Here is a 16,555-nt window from a genome sequence, read left to right on the forward strand (position 1 = left end):
GAATGTCATTTATGATAATAATACTGTAGGAAAAGAAACAGGTCCAAATGTCATGATTTTAGCTGGTTTTTTTTTTATAAATTTAAAAAAAAAAGCCAAAACCAAAACAACTGAGGAAGGTTTTGACAAAACCAAAACATGATGATGATTTAGAACCAAAAACTAAACCAAAAAGGGGACTGCAGATCTCTACATTCTACAGATGCTACATGCACAAAGCGTACACTGGCACCTATGAAGATAGGCTGCCACACATTTGAGTAGAAGGAGTATTTTTTAAGTTATCACTTGTATACATATAATTAATGGAATAAACTGCGGAGTTCCACCCACTAACACTGACTTTGTGTATGTATCAGCTCAGCCTATGTGTGGGGCACCAAGTAAAATAAAGGGCAATTGCCAATGAGTGCTGGTACAATGGGAAGTGTAAAAGAACCTCTACATGAAATGGTCAGCAACATTTTGTTTCAAATGACTCAATTGACCAATTGTAGTACTCTAGGTTCAGTTTTTTTGATGAGTTTGAAATCACCAAAATATTTGGCGATATTTTGGCAACTTTGGCCTGAAAGTAACCAGATGTTATAGAAAGTGATGTTATAACTTAGTATAAAAATCAAAAGTGAGTTAAAATTCTCCAAAAACTAGCTGAAAGCTCACTGCAAACTTTGTGAAAACTCATCAGAAAATGGCTCCAGAGCGATTGATCAAACCACATGAATTTTAAGTTTTCTGTCTGCATAGAACATAATAAAGAGCAACATTAAACATACTGTATGTATTACTTTGTTGCTAACTAATATTAATTAATATGCCATCAAGAATATTATTTTATTGATGAGCCAGAAATATTTACATTTTTGTTGTTACTGGAGGCAAACATGTTTAAAAATAATAATTAAAATTATTCATGCAAAAATATTTTGTTATTTGGGACTATATTACTTAAGTAATTAATTAATTATTTGGTTAATTCAGTAGTAATAGAATCATCAACTGGATTACACACTTGTGGCATTGTACTTACATCATTAATCAATTAAGATGGCCTCAATTAACATATTATTATCTTCAGAATTTAAAATTTTCTTCTTTTAACATTTTTGCCAAATTAATTACTTTACTGAAACAATGATGGCCCATTAAGATATTTATTCTTTTCTGTGGCTCCTTTATTGAGTATTATGTAGGTTAATGTGGCTCTTTGTTATTTCATGCCTAGACAGACGGCATAAAATGCACGCAGTGCCGGCCAGACGGACCTCACTTATTCCTTAAGTTTTTCTAATAATTTTCTGTTAAGTTTACAAGTCACAGGCTATTACATCTGACTACTTGTATATTTGACATTACATAAATATGGAAGGCGCCTTGTGTCCATTGGAGAGTGATTCTCGTGGATTTCTGGAGAGTTTGCCCCTACTCACATTCTATTACATAACGAGACTTGAAACTCGCCATGAACTTGATGAAAAAAAATCATAATTTTTTTTAAAATTGGAAGCATTTACATACAGTATGTGCAAAGGCATGTTCAGTCTGCAAGACTGGTGGATACAGCAGAAGTAGTCATGTTATATAAGTGTGTAGTAAAGGTTGTGTACTTAATTATTGACTAAAAGTAGCCAACACAAAATGTGCTTTTTTTCCTTTTAGAAATGTCCCTTATAAAGGAATAATGTCACCTTAGCTGTAAAATAAAGTAATCTATACATACCCGCACTGAAAACTTCTTGAAGTTTCTTCATAGGATATTTCAATGTATCATCAATGTAGGCCATGTCTGGTTTAGAAGAAAAATAGGTCTCCAGAAATGATCTTGAATCAAACCCATCTTTATGATAGACTTTATAGGGAGTTGAAGCCATCTTGTATTATTATATCACAGACAGACTGATTCTCACGTCTTTGTCTCTATGGTAACTGGTCCAGGAATTCTGTGCATTCATTACTGTAGGTTCCAGCTATTTATAGTTGTCAGCAGGAGAAACTCTATCATCACATGATGACTTTTCCTGTTTATGAACAGGTCATGGGAAAGCTGGTGATGGTACTGTAACTTCCTGTATAACAGGATGTAAAAGATATTGTTGACTTTGTTGACATTTATGTTTGGGTTACATGTGTATACTTTTATACATGTGATATAATATTAGTCTTTCTTTTTAGTACAACAAATTCACATTTTTAATGTTTATTACCCTGCTTTAATGTGCCTTTGATTATGCTGTTGGCTGGTGCCAGGCGCAACTGCAGGGTCCTAACATTGATGAAAGAGATGCTGAAGCAGTTAGATTTTTCTGATGACATGCATGGCTTGCAGCAGGCTGGCCAATCAGGTGCAGCTGTTGTGAGCTAATTACAACTCATCGCTATTTGGTATTAACTGCTGTGAGCAGGAGGAAGTCAGAATGCTGATGGAGAAAAAGGAAAAAATGACCTCCCAAACAAAAGAAGAAAGAAGAGCCAGCGATAGAAGGAGTAATGGAGGAACAAAGAATAGAGAAGATGCTGACTAGAGGAAGAGAAGAAGAAAAGGAACCAATGGCCAGGGTGTATCAGTGACATATATTTCAGATGGAAGCAGATTACAAAGCCCTGTGGTCAGTGGAGCGTTCTTGCAAAAGAAATGTCACTAACCCTATAAACACTCACCTGAAGCCTTCACTGATCAAAGTGACAAGGCCACACTGTGTAGTGGCCCTGACCCCTGTGGGGAAGGGCCAGTGCAGACGTCACATCTCTGTGCTTACTGAGTTTGGCCAGAAAAGATAAGACCACAGTAGGGTAACTGTATTTAATAATCCAAGGCCACCAGAGAATTCAGCATTAGGCTGTGGGCTCTTAGTAATTTGGCATTTAGCTTTGCTTGATAATTCTATATGCTATTGTAGGACCATTTCCCCCCACTTTTAAGTTTGTATTAGGCCTATTTCCCCTAGTAGTAATTCTGGGCCCTAGAACCATGCACACTCCAGACAAAAGCCCTGTTTCCCCACTAGGAAGGAGTTTTTATGGCAGCATAGTGTCACAGGATAACGTCAGCCCTTCTACTACAGTATGTGCGTAAACGTGTATGTGTGCATGGGTTCCAACAACCATCCCCTGCTAAAAAGAGAGCCCTTTGTTTATATGGTGTGTAACAGACACAGCATCCACTAGAGTTCTGGATCATGTCCACTTACCTTATGACTGGTTCTCCAACAGACATGCACCCATTAATGGTAGGCTGTTTGGTTATGTTGCATCTGCATAATACTATTGTAGTGTGTGGTATTGTTGTTAGCTTTGGGTGCCTTGGTACTAATAAGGGGTAGTGCACACATATAGTCATAGTTGTCTAGTGGGTCAGTTTTAAGGTTGTTGCATTGTGGTTAGACTACAGTGGGTGGGAAATACTATCCTGGTAGCAATAAAGCATTGTGAACTTGAATGGTTTGCTGTTTGTGTGTTTGCAAGTACTGAGACCGTAAATCATCAATCAAGGTTACAAGTAGAGATGTGTGTGGACCGTCATATTTTGGTTTTGATTCTAATTCATCATCGTGTTTTGGTTTTGGCAAAACTTCCCTCAAGTAGGTTGATTCAGATTTGTTTTTGTGTTCAGTAAAAATCAATAAAAATCAATAATCATTGATAAAAATTGATAAAACAGCTAATATCATGTAGTTTTTGCAATACAAAACTCGAAATTCAGATTTAAAATCCAAATTACAAACCAAGGGAACTTCCAAACATGTATTTTGTTCAGACCTTATCTACTTGAATCCACAAAATTCAGGTTGATTTGGATTTCTGGAAAACTGAACAGCACATCTCTAGTTACAAGTGTTGTCCAGGTGAGTGTCGTTCTCACATGTTGTAGGTTTCTTTACCATCTCTGTTGTCCTCTGTTACTCTTTCCCTCTAGGCAAAATCTGTCTAATGGTGTTCATTCCGAGTTGATCGCACGTAGCAACTTTTTGCTGCTCGTACGATCAACTTCGACGCCGCCTATGGGGGAGTGTATTTTAGCATAGCAAAGCTGCGATTACTTGTGCAGCCCTGCTATGCTAAAAAAAGTTTCCTGCAAAACAAGACCAGCCCTGCAGCTACTTACCCAGTGCGAACGGGTCGGAATGACCCCCAATTTACACATATAGTCATAGTTGTCTAGTGGGTCGGTTTTAAGGTTGTTGCATTGTGGTTAGACTACAGTGGGTGGGAAATACTATCCGGGTAGCAATAAAGCATTGTGAACTTGAATGGTTTGCTGTTTGTGTGTTTGCAAGTACTGAGACCGTAAATCATCAATCAAGGTTACAAGTAGAGATGTGTGTGGACCGTCATATTTTGATTTTGGATTCTAATTCATCATCGTGTTTTGGTTTTGGCAAAACTTCCCTCAAGTAGGTTGATTCAGATTTGTTTTTGTGTTCAGTAAAAATCAATAAAAATCAATAATCATTGATAAAAATTGATAAAACAGCTAATATCATGTAGTTTTTGCAATACAAAACTCGAAATTCAGATTTAAAATCCAAATTACAAACCAAGGGAACTTCCAAACAGGGATTTTGTTCGGACCGTATCTTCTTAAATCCACAAAATTCAGGTTGATTTGGATTTCTGGAAAACTGAACAGCACATCTCTAGTTACAAGTGTTGTCCAGGTGAGTGTCGTTCTCACATGTTGTAGGTTTCTTTACCATCTCTGTTGTCCTCTGTTACTCTTTCCCTCTAGGCAAAGTCTGTCTAATGGTGGTCATTCCGAGTTGATCGCACGTAGCAACTTTTTGCTGCTCGTTCGATCAACTTGACGCCGCCTATGGGGGAGTGTATTTTAGCATAGCAGAGCTGTGATCGCTTGTGCAGCCATGCTATGCTAAAAAAGTTTCCTGCAAAACAAGACCAGCCCTGCAGCTACTTACCCAGTGCAAACGGGTCGGAATGACCCCCAATTTACAATGGTGCTAGGGCAGACTATGGGGGTATTCAATTAGTGCCATTTTTTTGGGCTAGCCCCAAAAAATGCACTAATTCGACCTAGTGTATTCAATTGCGGCCATTTTCACCCATATTTGAATCACTTTTTGAGCATGCCTTTTTTTTTGTCGTATCGGCATGGGTGAAAATGGACCCAAAAATGGGCGATAATGACTGCAAATTCGACAAAACACATGGCTCGGTGGCGAATTCGCCAATCCATGTGGTTATCGCCCATGCCGGATTTTTCGACCAGTCAAAAAAACGACACTTTAATTGAATAGGTCAAATGTAAATTTGACCTAAAAACTGGCTAAAAGTGCACTTTTTATGACTGGTCAACAAAAAAGGCACTAATTGAATACCCTTATAAGCATGTTTCCTATAGGTCAGTTGGGTTGTCAGGTGTGCGCTACTGGCAATGTTCACAAGTGCACACAGATGACTATGGGCCTCATTTAGAGATGGAAGCAGCCTCTGCGTTCACATGCAGTGGCCGCATCCATCAGGCCTGCGCACTTGCACTGGCCATAGTGCGCGTGCGCAACCTTTCAACATGCGGCCACTAGGTGACTGACAGCTGCGGCTGTTGGGGGGGACTGTCGAGTGTTTGATGGGGGAAGCGTTTTGTGGGCACGGTCTGGACAATGCAGGCATGCCTGGACATTTTTTGGGCAACTGCAGCTGCTGCGAAAAAAGAAGGGTGCTGGGCCGCCTGCCAGCGGCCAGGCTGCGCAGGCAGGGGTTGGCCACAAGTCGATGCATTCGTGGTTACATTGCGAATGCATCACGGGGCTGCACAACACACATTCTGGGTGGTCTTTCCCTGTCCTGGGCGGCCCTCAGCATGTGAGGAGATTGATGCAGAGTTTGCTGATAAAACAAGATCCGTGTCCCTCTCTGAATAGTCCCCAGTGGGTGTCTGTGTGCTAGTGCCAAGGATAATGATAACCCAGCACACCTACTAATGTGGTGGACACTTTCTTGTTGTACTATAGATGTCTTACAGATGTCTTCTTATACACCTAACCCTTTTCTGACAAGTGGCGCAGGAAGCTGAAGTAATTCCAAGCTGCGTACTTTTCCCTCAATTTTACTACTTTTGCCTCAACCTTGCTATGGTTTCCCTTTATTGTGCTACATTGTCCTTGATTTTGCATATTACTTTGCAAATAGTATACCAGGTTTTTTCCCACAAAGGAGTTGGTGTAAAGTCACAAGTTACGCATGATGCATGGTGAGGGACGCTGGTATCTGATCTGCCCTGTGTAGTCTTCCCTCAAGCCTTTTATTTTTTCCTGCTACTTTATCCTTCATTATTCTTTCCCCTCAGTATTGCATCTTAGGGCCTCATAGAGGGATAAATGCAGTGTGGACGTCAGACACAAGCCAGGCTGTGCTTACACCATGATAGTCTTGAGATGGCATTCGTAGTCGGGGCAATAAAAAAAGGGTACACACTCAAATGCAGGTACATTGTGACCACTTCAGGGACAAGTCACAACTTCCAACTGCAGACCTGTGTGCCGCTAAAATTGCCCCGGCAATAGGGTTATTCAGAAGGTTCCTGTTTGACCGAAGTCCATCTGATGTTTGCGTCTTCGTACACAAACAGCAGAACTAAAATGCTGCCTGTGGGTTTCTCAGTACAAATCACAGCAGCTGTGACATTTGCATACAGAGAGAAGAGGGTTTTGGATCCTGCACCGACCTAGATTCAAAGTACACACGTAATCATATAAAGGCCAGAGATGGCCAATAATCATTGGAAATTCCTATCGGTCCGTATGGCGGTGCGCCCAGAGTCACGGAAAGGAAAACAATTGTATATGCACAAGGAGAAAAGTATGACTCTTGTTTGGGCGCACTCTTGTTTAATTATCTAAGTGTTAGTCGATAAGTGATGTGCCTAAAAATTAATAATGTAGTCTTTTAATTCTGCTCTTTAAAATACATGAGAACTCACCAAGACAAATTAAACACAAGTAGCCATTGATATGTCATATGGGTGATATGTCTCCCAGAAATTGTAAAATGTTCAGATCTCAATCATGCCTGGATAAATGCATATCGGAAGATAGCTACATATTATGCTGCTTCCGTCTGCCAAAGATCTGTAAAAACTGTGTTTGTATTAATGCTGCCCTAAATTGGGTTAAGTTCGTGAATGGAAGAGCCCACACACCAATTAACAATTCTAATAGTTTGCCACTATTATGGATAAGTAAATTGTGACGAAAAAAGGTTCAAGAGGTAGTAGAATTGAGTATAAGTGGTGTTACTGCTGTTGGTGTTGTTTCTATAGGGAAGGGAGTCTTCCTACTTCACCGGGTATTCCCTAGCAGTCGCCTGTCTAGGTACTGACCCAGCCCACCTCCGTTTAGCTTCCAAGATCGGACGAGATTGGGCGTGGACGTAGGGGTATGGTCGTAGAAAGGACTGACCCTATACCACCAATGAGAGTGCGCCGAAAAGGAAGGATTGGTTCCTCCTCAAGAAAAGAATAATAGGACTACTAGAGAAGGAAAATGACCGCAGTCAGGTAGGTGTGAATCTGCTGTCCACGTTAGACTGAAAAGACGCGTCCCCTGAGGGGACACGCTCACCAGAATCGTGGATGAGAGTTCACAGAAGGAAGAAAAGCAAGAAGATAGTTATAGGGTAGAGGAGATATTGAAATAAACAATTTAATTAATTACAGTGGGTCCCTTTCGGTCACCTATATTGTTTAAATACTAATGGATCCTAGTAACTGTGGCGGATGACCAGGCAAGTACCAAAAGGAAAAAAAAAATTAAATGTAATAATAATGACCATAAAAATACTGATAAATTCTTGTAATTGGTGCCGATTCACTGAGTATGGTATAGCGTTACTTGTGCATAACAGACCCTAGTAGTATTTTACAACCAAAGAACTTGTGTGATACACTAAAAAACCTTAAAGGTCACTTGTGACAGTGGCAAAGTATTTTACTGTCAACAACAATTGTTGCTTTTTTTGACATGAGATAATGGGGGTCATTCCGAGTTGTTCGCTTGGTAAGTTTTATCGCATCGCAGCGATTTTCCGCTTAATGCGCATGCGCAGTGTCCGCACTGCGACTGCGCCAAGTAAATTTGCTATGCTGTTAGGATTTTTACTCACGGCGTTTTCATCGTTCTGGCGATCGTAGTGTGATTGACAGGAAATGGGTGTTACTGGGCGGAAGCAGGCCATTTTATGGGCGTGTGGGAAGAAACGCTACCGTTTCCAGAAAAAACGCAGGAGTGGCCGGAGAAACGGGGGAGTGTCTGGGCGAACGCTGGGTGTGTTTGTGACGTCAAACCAGGAACGACAAGCACTGAACTGATCGCAGATGCCGAGTAAGGTTGAAGTTACTCAGAAACTGCTACGAGGTGTGTAATCGCAATATTGCGAATACATCGTTCGCAATTTTAAGATGCTAAGATTCACTCCCAGTAGGCGGCGGCTTAGCATGAGCAAATCTGCTAAAATCCACTTGCGAGCGAACAACTCGGAATGACCCCCAATGTGTGAGACAGATGGATTGTCGCCTATAAAGTAATCCCCTGGGTGACTTGCCCTCAGAGGAACAAAGACATAATACACACAGTTTGAAACTGCCTAGGGCAGACTAAATGCGGGATCGCACAACACCTGTCCCTGTTGCACTGAATATATAAAGAAATGATATTTCTTAATGTGCATAAACAAAGAATTAAGCAAATATGCTGTACTCATTCACTGGGAACATCAGCAATGTAAATAACAGAAATGTTTTCTGAAACACACAATATTTAGCTGAAGCATGAAGGCTTAACCAGATAAAGCAGATATGTGTTTGAGTGTCACCCCTTCAACCAGTGGACAGGTGGTGTGCCCGCAGGAAAAGCGGGGCCACAAATTACCCACCCCTATCACAAAGTTGTATCACAATGTACCCACATGAGGGAGTACACACACGTGCAATACAGCCTAGCTGGAGATACCAGCAATATTAGTGGCAGAGATTGTTTCAGAGGCACAAAAAATATTCAGCTAAAGCATAAATGCTTAATCAAAGAGGCAAAAAATATCACCCATTCAAAATGTCAGACAGGCATAAGTAAGGCATTAAATATCACCCATTCTAATGTCAGACAGGCAAGGCGCCCACAAGAAAAAAAATATTCAGCTAAAGCATAAATGCTTAATCAAAGAGGCAATAAATATCACCCATTCAAAATGTCAGACAGGCATAGGTAAGGCATTAAATATCACCCATTCTAATGTTAGACAGGCAGGGGTGTATCTAGGGGTCCGAGCACCCCTGGCAAAGTAAGGGGCTGGCGCCCCCCCTACACACATTTGGAATAAGGTGTGAGAATTGGAAATGGGGCATGGTCTTGTGGGGGAAGGGTGTGGACACAATAGTACTTCCAATTAAAATTTGCCACACAGTAGTGTCCCTCCTTCACATTACACCGCACAGTAGTGTCTCGTATTCACGTTACACCATCCCTCCCCCCTAACCCACCTTTCCCACAGCCTTACCTTAACCTGCCCCCCTCCCCCAAAAGCTTCTTCAGTGGTGCCTAACCCTAACCCACCCTTCCTAATCTCCCTCCCTGCAGCCTAACCCTAGCCCTCCCACCCTCACAGCCTAACCCTAACCCTCCCACGTGGCTTGCCAGTACAGACTTTGGCACCAACTCAATCCGGATTTTGCCATTCTGCATCGCTATCTATGTTGGGATGCCAGCACCAGCATTCCGAGCAGTGTCGGGATGCTGGCGTCAGCTTTCCGATCGCCGGGATGCCAAATGCTGGCATCTTAACTGCATCCTGAATGAAATGCTAATGAGATGCTGTGAGATGAGCCTCAAATGGACCCAGCCATTAACCAAACACCATTACGTGGATGGTAGAAGTGCTTCCTGTTAGAAGAAACATCAGGGTGACATCACTTCCAAGATGAAATGATCAATTATACTGATTATATGTCAATTAAACTGATATATGTTTCCTTGATCCTGGCCTGGAAATAGGTAAATAGGTAAGATATGTATTTTCTTTATTACACTCAACAAGTTAAAGTTTTCGCTTACTTACTACTTACTTACATCTAACATGCATAAAAATCGTGTAGTTTTCCAGGTACTACAGTCCCTTCTCCCAAACACTGACACTTTATTATCTTCAACAACAAATAGATCTATAGCACTGTGCTATATAACAATTGCTGTGTACCTGGTGAGAGTCTGTTACTGCCGCCGCAGCCCTGGTGTCCGGCAGCACCGCACTGCACTAGTGATCAGACTAGTGTCCGGCAGCACCGTATTTGTAAGCAGACTCACAATAAAGGCTGGGGCTGCTGGGAGCTGTAGTTTATTTTGAGTCTGATTACAAGTGCGGTGCTGCCGGACACCAGCGCCGCTCCAGCAGTAACAGAGTCTCACCAAGTACAGTCTGATAGTACGGCTTTTCTATCCTTTGGCCGCGGGTGGCACAGCCAGGCGGCGCCCCCTCCTTGCCTGGCGCCCCTGGCGAGTGCCATCCTGGCCAATAGGTAGATACACCCCTGTAGACAGGCAAGGTGCCCACAAGGAAAACGCGTTTCACACGGTCACGGGTTTGTTCACTTCCATTCTGAGCAGCTCCTAAGAGTCAAGTGCCTGAATATTTGAAGACCCCTGTAATTGCTGTCAGCCAATGACCAATCCTGGGGGCGGGGTAACAATAAACATATGGTCCTATCGAAGGCCATCATAGATTGCATCACATGGGCGGACTTACTAGTGACACTGAAATGGACAGAGTAGGGCGGAAGTTATACCTGTTACTTCCGCCCTAGCTGTATTAGTGTGGTATAGCCACGGAGAGTAACGTGATGGTGGTGTCCTGCTGGGCGGGCTAGGACGGGCTAGAGAGGACGGGAGTTACTCACGCCCAAGATGCGGTTATCTTGACGGAGGGGGCCGCAATAGGCGGTATGACGCTAGTGAGGCTGTATGGGCGGAAGCTGTCACCTGAACTTCCGCCCATCCCAAACACCAGCGGGTTGCTAGGATACCCGTGTCGCCCTGCGGTGATAGGCGGCATGACTATGTGGGTGGAAGCTGTCATCTGAACTTCCGCCCATACCGGCCAAACATTAGCAGGTTGCTAGCATACACACGTAGCTCTGCAGAGATAGCATATGGAGAAGGGCCGGTATGCTCCGCCCATCTCCTATCCCTTTGGTGGTTAGCAGACTGTGAATATACACAGAGATTATTACAAAGGAAGGGGATTATATATTTATATGAGAGTAGTAACCATAATAAAATTTGGGAATAGCAACCTACAACCGTCTGAGTGAGGGGGGGGGGGGGAAAGGGGGGGGGGGGGAAGAGGAAAAGGGAAAACGTAGAAAAAGAAAGAGAAACATAGGAAAAATGAAGCTGGGTATAACCCCGCCCCCAGGATTGGTCATTGGCTGACAGCAATTACAGGGGTCTTCAAATATTCAGGCACTTGACTCTTAGGAGCTGCTCAGAATGGAAGTGAACAAGCCCGTGACCGGGTGAAACGCGTTTTCCTTGTGGGCACCTTGCCTGTCTAACATTAGAATGGGTGATATTTAATGCCTTACCTATGCCTGTCTGACATTTTGAATGGGTGATATTTATTGCCTCTTTGATTAAGCATTTATGCTTTAGCTGAATATTTTTTTTCTTGTGGGCACCTTGCCTGTCTGACATTAGAATGGGTGATATTTAATGCCTTACTTATGCCTGTCTGACATTTTGAATGGGTGATATTTTCTGCCTCTTTGATTAAGCATTTATGCTTTAGCTGAATATTTTTTGTGCCTCTGAAACAATCTCTGCCACTAATATTGCTGGTATCTCCAGCTAGGCTGTATTGCACGTGTGTGCACTCCCTCATGTGGGTACATTGTGATACAACTTTGTGATAGGGGTGGGTAATTTGTGGCCCCGCTTTTCCTGCGGGCACACCGCCTGTCCACTGGTTGAAGGGGTGACACTCAAACACATATCTGCTTTATCTGGTTAAGCCTTCATGCTTCAGCTAAATATTGTGTGTTTCAGAAAATATTTCTGTTATTTACATTGCTGATGTTCCCAGTGAATGAGTACAGCATATTTGCTTAATTCTTTGTTTATGCACATTAAGAAATATCATTTCTTTATATATTCAGTGCAACAGGGACAGGTGTTGTGCGATCCCGCATTTAGTCTGCCCTAGGCAGTTTCAAACTGTGTGTATTATGTTTTTGTTCCTCTGAGGGCATGTCACCTAGGGGATTGTTTCATGGGTGACAATCCATCTGTCTCACACATTATCTCATGTCAAAAAAAGCAACAATTGTTGTTGACAGTAAAATACTTTGCCACTGTCACAAGTGACCTGTAAGGTTTTTTAGTGTATCACACAAGTTCTTTGGTTGTAAAATACTACTAGGGTCTGTTATGCACAAGTAACGCTATACCATACTCAGTGAATCGGCACCAATTACAAGAATTTATCAGTATTTTTATGGTCATTATTATTACATTTATTTATTTATTTCCTTTTGGTACTTGCCTGGTCATCCGCCACAGTTACTAGGATCCATTAGTATTTAAACAATATAGGTGACCGAAAGGGACCCACTGTAATTAATAGAAACAACACCAACAGCAGTAACACCACTTATACTCAATCCTACTACCTCTTGAACCTTTTTTCGTCACAATTTACTTATCCATAATAGTGGCAAACTATTAGAATTGTTAATTGGTGTGTGGGCTCTTCCATTCACGAACTTAACCCAATTTAGGGCCGCATTAATACAAACACAGTTTGTACAGATCTTTGGCAGACGGAAGCAGCATAATATGTAGCTATCTTCCGATATGCATTTATCCAGGCATAATTGAGATCTGAACATTTTACAATTTCTGGGAGACATATCTCCCATATGACATATCAATGGCTACTTGTGTTTAATTTGTCTTGGTGAGTTCTCATGTATTTTAAAGAGCAGAATTAAAAGACTACATTATTAATTTTTAGGCACATCACTTATCGACTAACACTTAGATAATTAAACAAGAGTGCGCCCAAACAAGAGTCATACTTTTCTCCTTGTGCATATACATTTGCATACAGGTTTGCAGTTGTATTGATATTTGAGATTGTCTCTAAATCAGGCCCTTAAGTTTGCAAATAGTGTATTGTGTGTCTCCCCCCATCTTTGCAGCCATCCATTCAGATTAATATTGTAACCCCACCTTATTCCTAGATGTGGGCCACTAATATATGTTTGTGCCTCCACCCAAGCTATTTTATTGCAGTATATGCAGTTATGCTGCTTAGGTAACCTTATTAGTTTACTTATTAAATAATGAAAGGGGCTTAATCAATGTTATTACTATAATATGTCCATATATATATTTTTTTACTTTACCTTACCCATTTATCCTTTCTTCTTTACAGATTCCTCAAATCCGCGTTACATACTATTATCCAGTCTATTTAATGGTAAGTATATAGTTTTATTACATTCCCTATACTCAGAAGCATAAATCCAAATATTTAGATAACACAGTCACTTTTCTTATCCTTTGCTATATTCCCCAATACCTATACATATAAATACTGCATGCAATACACAAAATTTGTTATTAACCTTGCTTATTGAGTTACCCGGGTACTCTTTACGACTAAAAAAACTTTGCGCAAGTTGGGGCCCATACAGTTAAACAGTTGAATAGAAGTATAATGTTCCTGTGCTTATCTTGTGTCCATAAATATGAAAACTCCTTAGTTCCTTTGAGACTAATGCCAAATGTTACTTTAGTTTCAGTTTGCAAATAACTCTTTCAGCTGCAGTGGTCAGGGTAAAGTTACATTTGTATCCACTCATATGCAGTAGACTAACATCTCACTATATAAATAGAGCCGATAACAGGGCCAGTTATTTGCTTGGTGAGAGTTATTAACTGTTACTCCAGTGTCAAATTGCAACTAAGCCTTTCAACCTGAAATGTTTAGACATTTGTATCCACTTGAGATATTTGAGTTAATTGTGTCAGACCTAGTACTCCAATTGTATCAGCCAGTTTCTGTGCAATCTGTTTCCTTCTATTTCTGATCCAATCCAGTGTTAAATATATATATATATCCCACAATAGTGAGTTAACATAAGTTTTCACTGCAACTTTCCTTCAATGTCTTTCCTTATGTACATCAAGATATTAAATTAATTGCTAGCCTTGTATTTTCCAATCCTTACTCATTTGCATACTCTGTTTCATCTCCCTTTGATATGTAAATATTTATAATTAAAATTTCCATATCCTTTACGTTCAGTCTCAATGTTCAACCATATATGTGTTATTCTTTCCTGGTATCAATATGCAACATAACGGCTAGTATATGTTTGCAATATATCAACAGCTGATCTTCCTATTAATTTAATGTCTCACAGGTGCAAGTCCAAATATCACTAAAAGAGAGGTGTTGCTGTGTTGCTTGTTTCACTTATGTCTCACCATGCAGCACTGGTATCTGCTAAAAGAGAGGTGTTGCTGTGTTGCTTGTTTCACTTATGTCTCACCATGCAGCACTGGTATCTGCAATAAGTTAACTTAAAACCAGTGGTAGTATGCTTTAGGTGTAATTGATATATTAGATATAGTTTTTAGTTTCACTTACACCTCCAGTGGGATAGGATCAGTCTGACCTGTCTGGCTGGGCTTCCCCGACTCTCTCCCTGCCTCTGTCCCTGGACACACTCTGAAGCTGCTGGGCTTCCTATTCTCCCTCTTTGCCTCGTCTCCTCATAAGGTGCTGCACGAAGATGCAGCTGGCGGAGGGTCTTTCTTTCTCTACCTCCGCTGACCTGACACGGTTAGGCTACTCCTTGCCCTGAAGAGGATGGCCCGTGACCAAACTGAGAGCCGACGCTTCGGTGGTAGGACACACTGTCTTAGAGCCCCAGCCGCTGCCAAGAATATTACAGCGTTTACAGCTCTGTTAAGCGGCGGCAGCAATGAGGCTCCATCAGCATCACCACCCCAGCTCTATCTGCGCCGCTCTCAGCCTTCTGCCGGCTCCAGCCAATAGTCCTGTGTTGGCTATACCCCCGAGCCTGTGCCGCCGCTGTGTTTACAGCAGTTACAGCTCTTGGCAGCAACAGGCTTCAGGCAGGTAAGCGCTAACAGGAGGAACAGCAGACTGACTCGCCGCCGGCTGGGAGCGTCTTTTATATGCTCTCCTTTACCGGCACGCGAGTCTCCTCTCTGCACACGGCCCTTCCTCTCCACCGGCACGCGAGCCACTTCTCTACACACGGCCTCTGGATTACCGGCACGCGAGTCTCCTCTCTGCACACGGCCCTTCCTCTCCACCGGCACGCGAGCCACTTCTCTGCACACGGCCCCTTCTTTTACCGGCACGCGAGCGAGTCTCCTCTCTGCACACGGCCCCTTCTTTTACCGGCACGCGAGTCTCCTTGTTCACACAACCATCCAATACTGGTGTGCAGATGCTAGCCAGCTAAATCCACACCGCCAACCCCATCTACCCCCACGGGTCCCCAGTTGCAGAACTAACCAAATAAAATGGATAATATATTTACATTCTTCACACCCCACTACCTCCCATACCATATATATACACATGAATTAGACATATATCATTGGCTCAAATAAATTAATACATATAAATAGTCACTACAATACCAATAAACTCACCATCAATTTTTCATGTACAGAACAATTTATATTTATGTTACAATATTTTGGCATGGATAAGATCATGGCATAGTAACTGGGGCCATTTAGCATGATTATGAGGATTGGTGCACGTGGACATACATGTTACAGCTTGTAGTTGCCTTGCCCTATTTACAGAGAGACATGCAACCTGCATTCCAGGACATCTCAGTGGCCTAAGAGGGAGACTGTATGATAAGCACCAAACTACACCGCACCAAATTCTTCAGTACATCTTATATAAGGCTTCTACATGGTGCCTTGTGCTTGGACAAATACAGGATTGCAGCCAGCCTATAAAGACGGCGTAACTAGCACTTCCCAAGCTGTAGTCTGCCTCATTGAAGTGCTGTATGAAAAGGTGTATGCACAGGGGGAGGGGGCTTGTGTGTAGAAGAAAACCCTTATTACAGGCACCCCCCACACCCAGGTCCACAGCTGCACTGCTCCTTCCAAAGCCAGACGTGCATCATCAGTGAATCTGTGGACCTACAGAACTTGTGTTGCACGCTGCCTTTTGAGACAGTAATGCGGCACACAACCTTTGGTTACACAGCAGCCACAGCATAGCTTTTGTGGTGCACATGTGAAGACCCTCCCCTGCTTCTCTCCTCCCTGGCCTTACCTGCTTCAAGTACTGCAGCACCAGCATGGCCACGGACTCTGCCTGGACCATCCTACAGAAGGGTGAAGAGGAGCCTTGTGGCTGCCCTGGGAATGGCCAGAGACAGTGGAAGAGGGGGTAAGTGCTCAGAGATCAGTTTGTCTTCCCTGGCTCCAGGGCCGGTGCAAGGTTTCTCAGCACCCTAGGCAAATCTTCATTGCGCAGCGCCCCCCCC

The 16,555-nt window shown here is 42.3% G+C and overlaps 1 pseudogene; it reads right to left on the reverse strand.

Moving 5' to 3' along the window:
• Positions 1-7,284: 7,284 nt before the first annotated feature.
• On the reverse strand, positions 7,285-7,403 carry LOC134967099 (5S ribosomal RNA; annotated as a pseudogene).
• Between the last annotated feature and the right edge of the window lie 9,152 nt (positions 7,404-16,555).

Source organism: Pseudophryne corroboree, chromosome 10 (assembly GCF_028390025.1).
Source record: "Pseudophryne corroboree isolate aPseCor3 chromosome 10, aPseCor3.hap2, whole genome shotgun sequence".
NCBI classification, from domain to species: Eukaryota; Metazoa; Chordata; class Amphibia; order Anura; family Myobatrachidae; genus Pseudophryne; species Pseudophryne corroboree.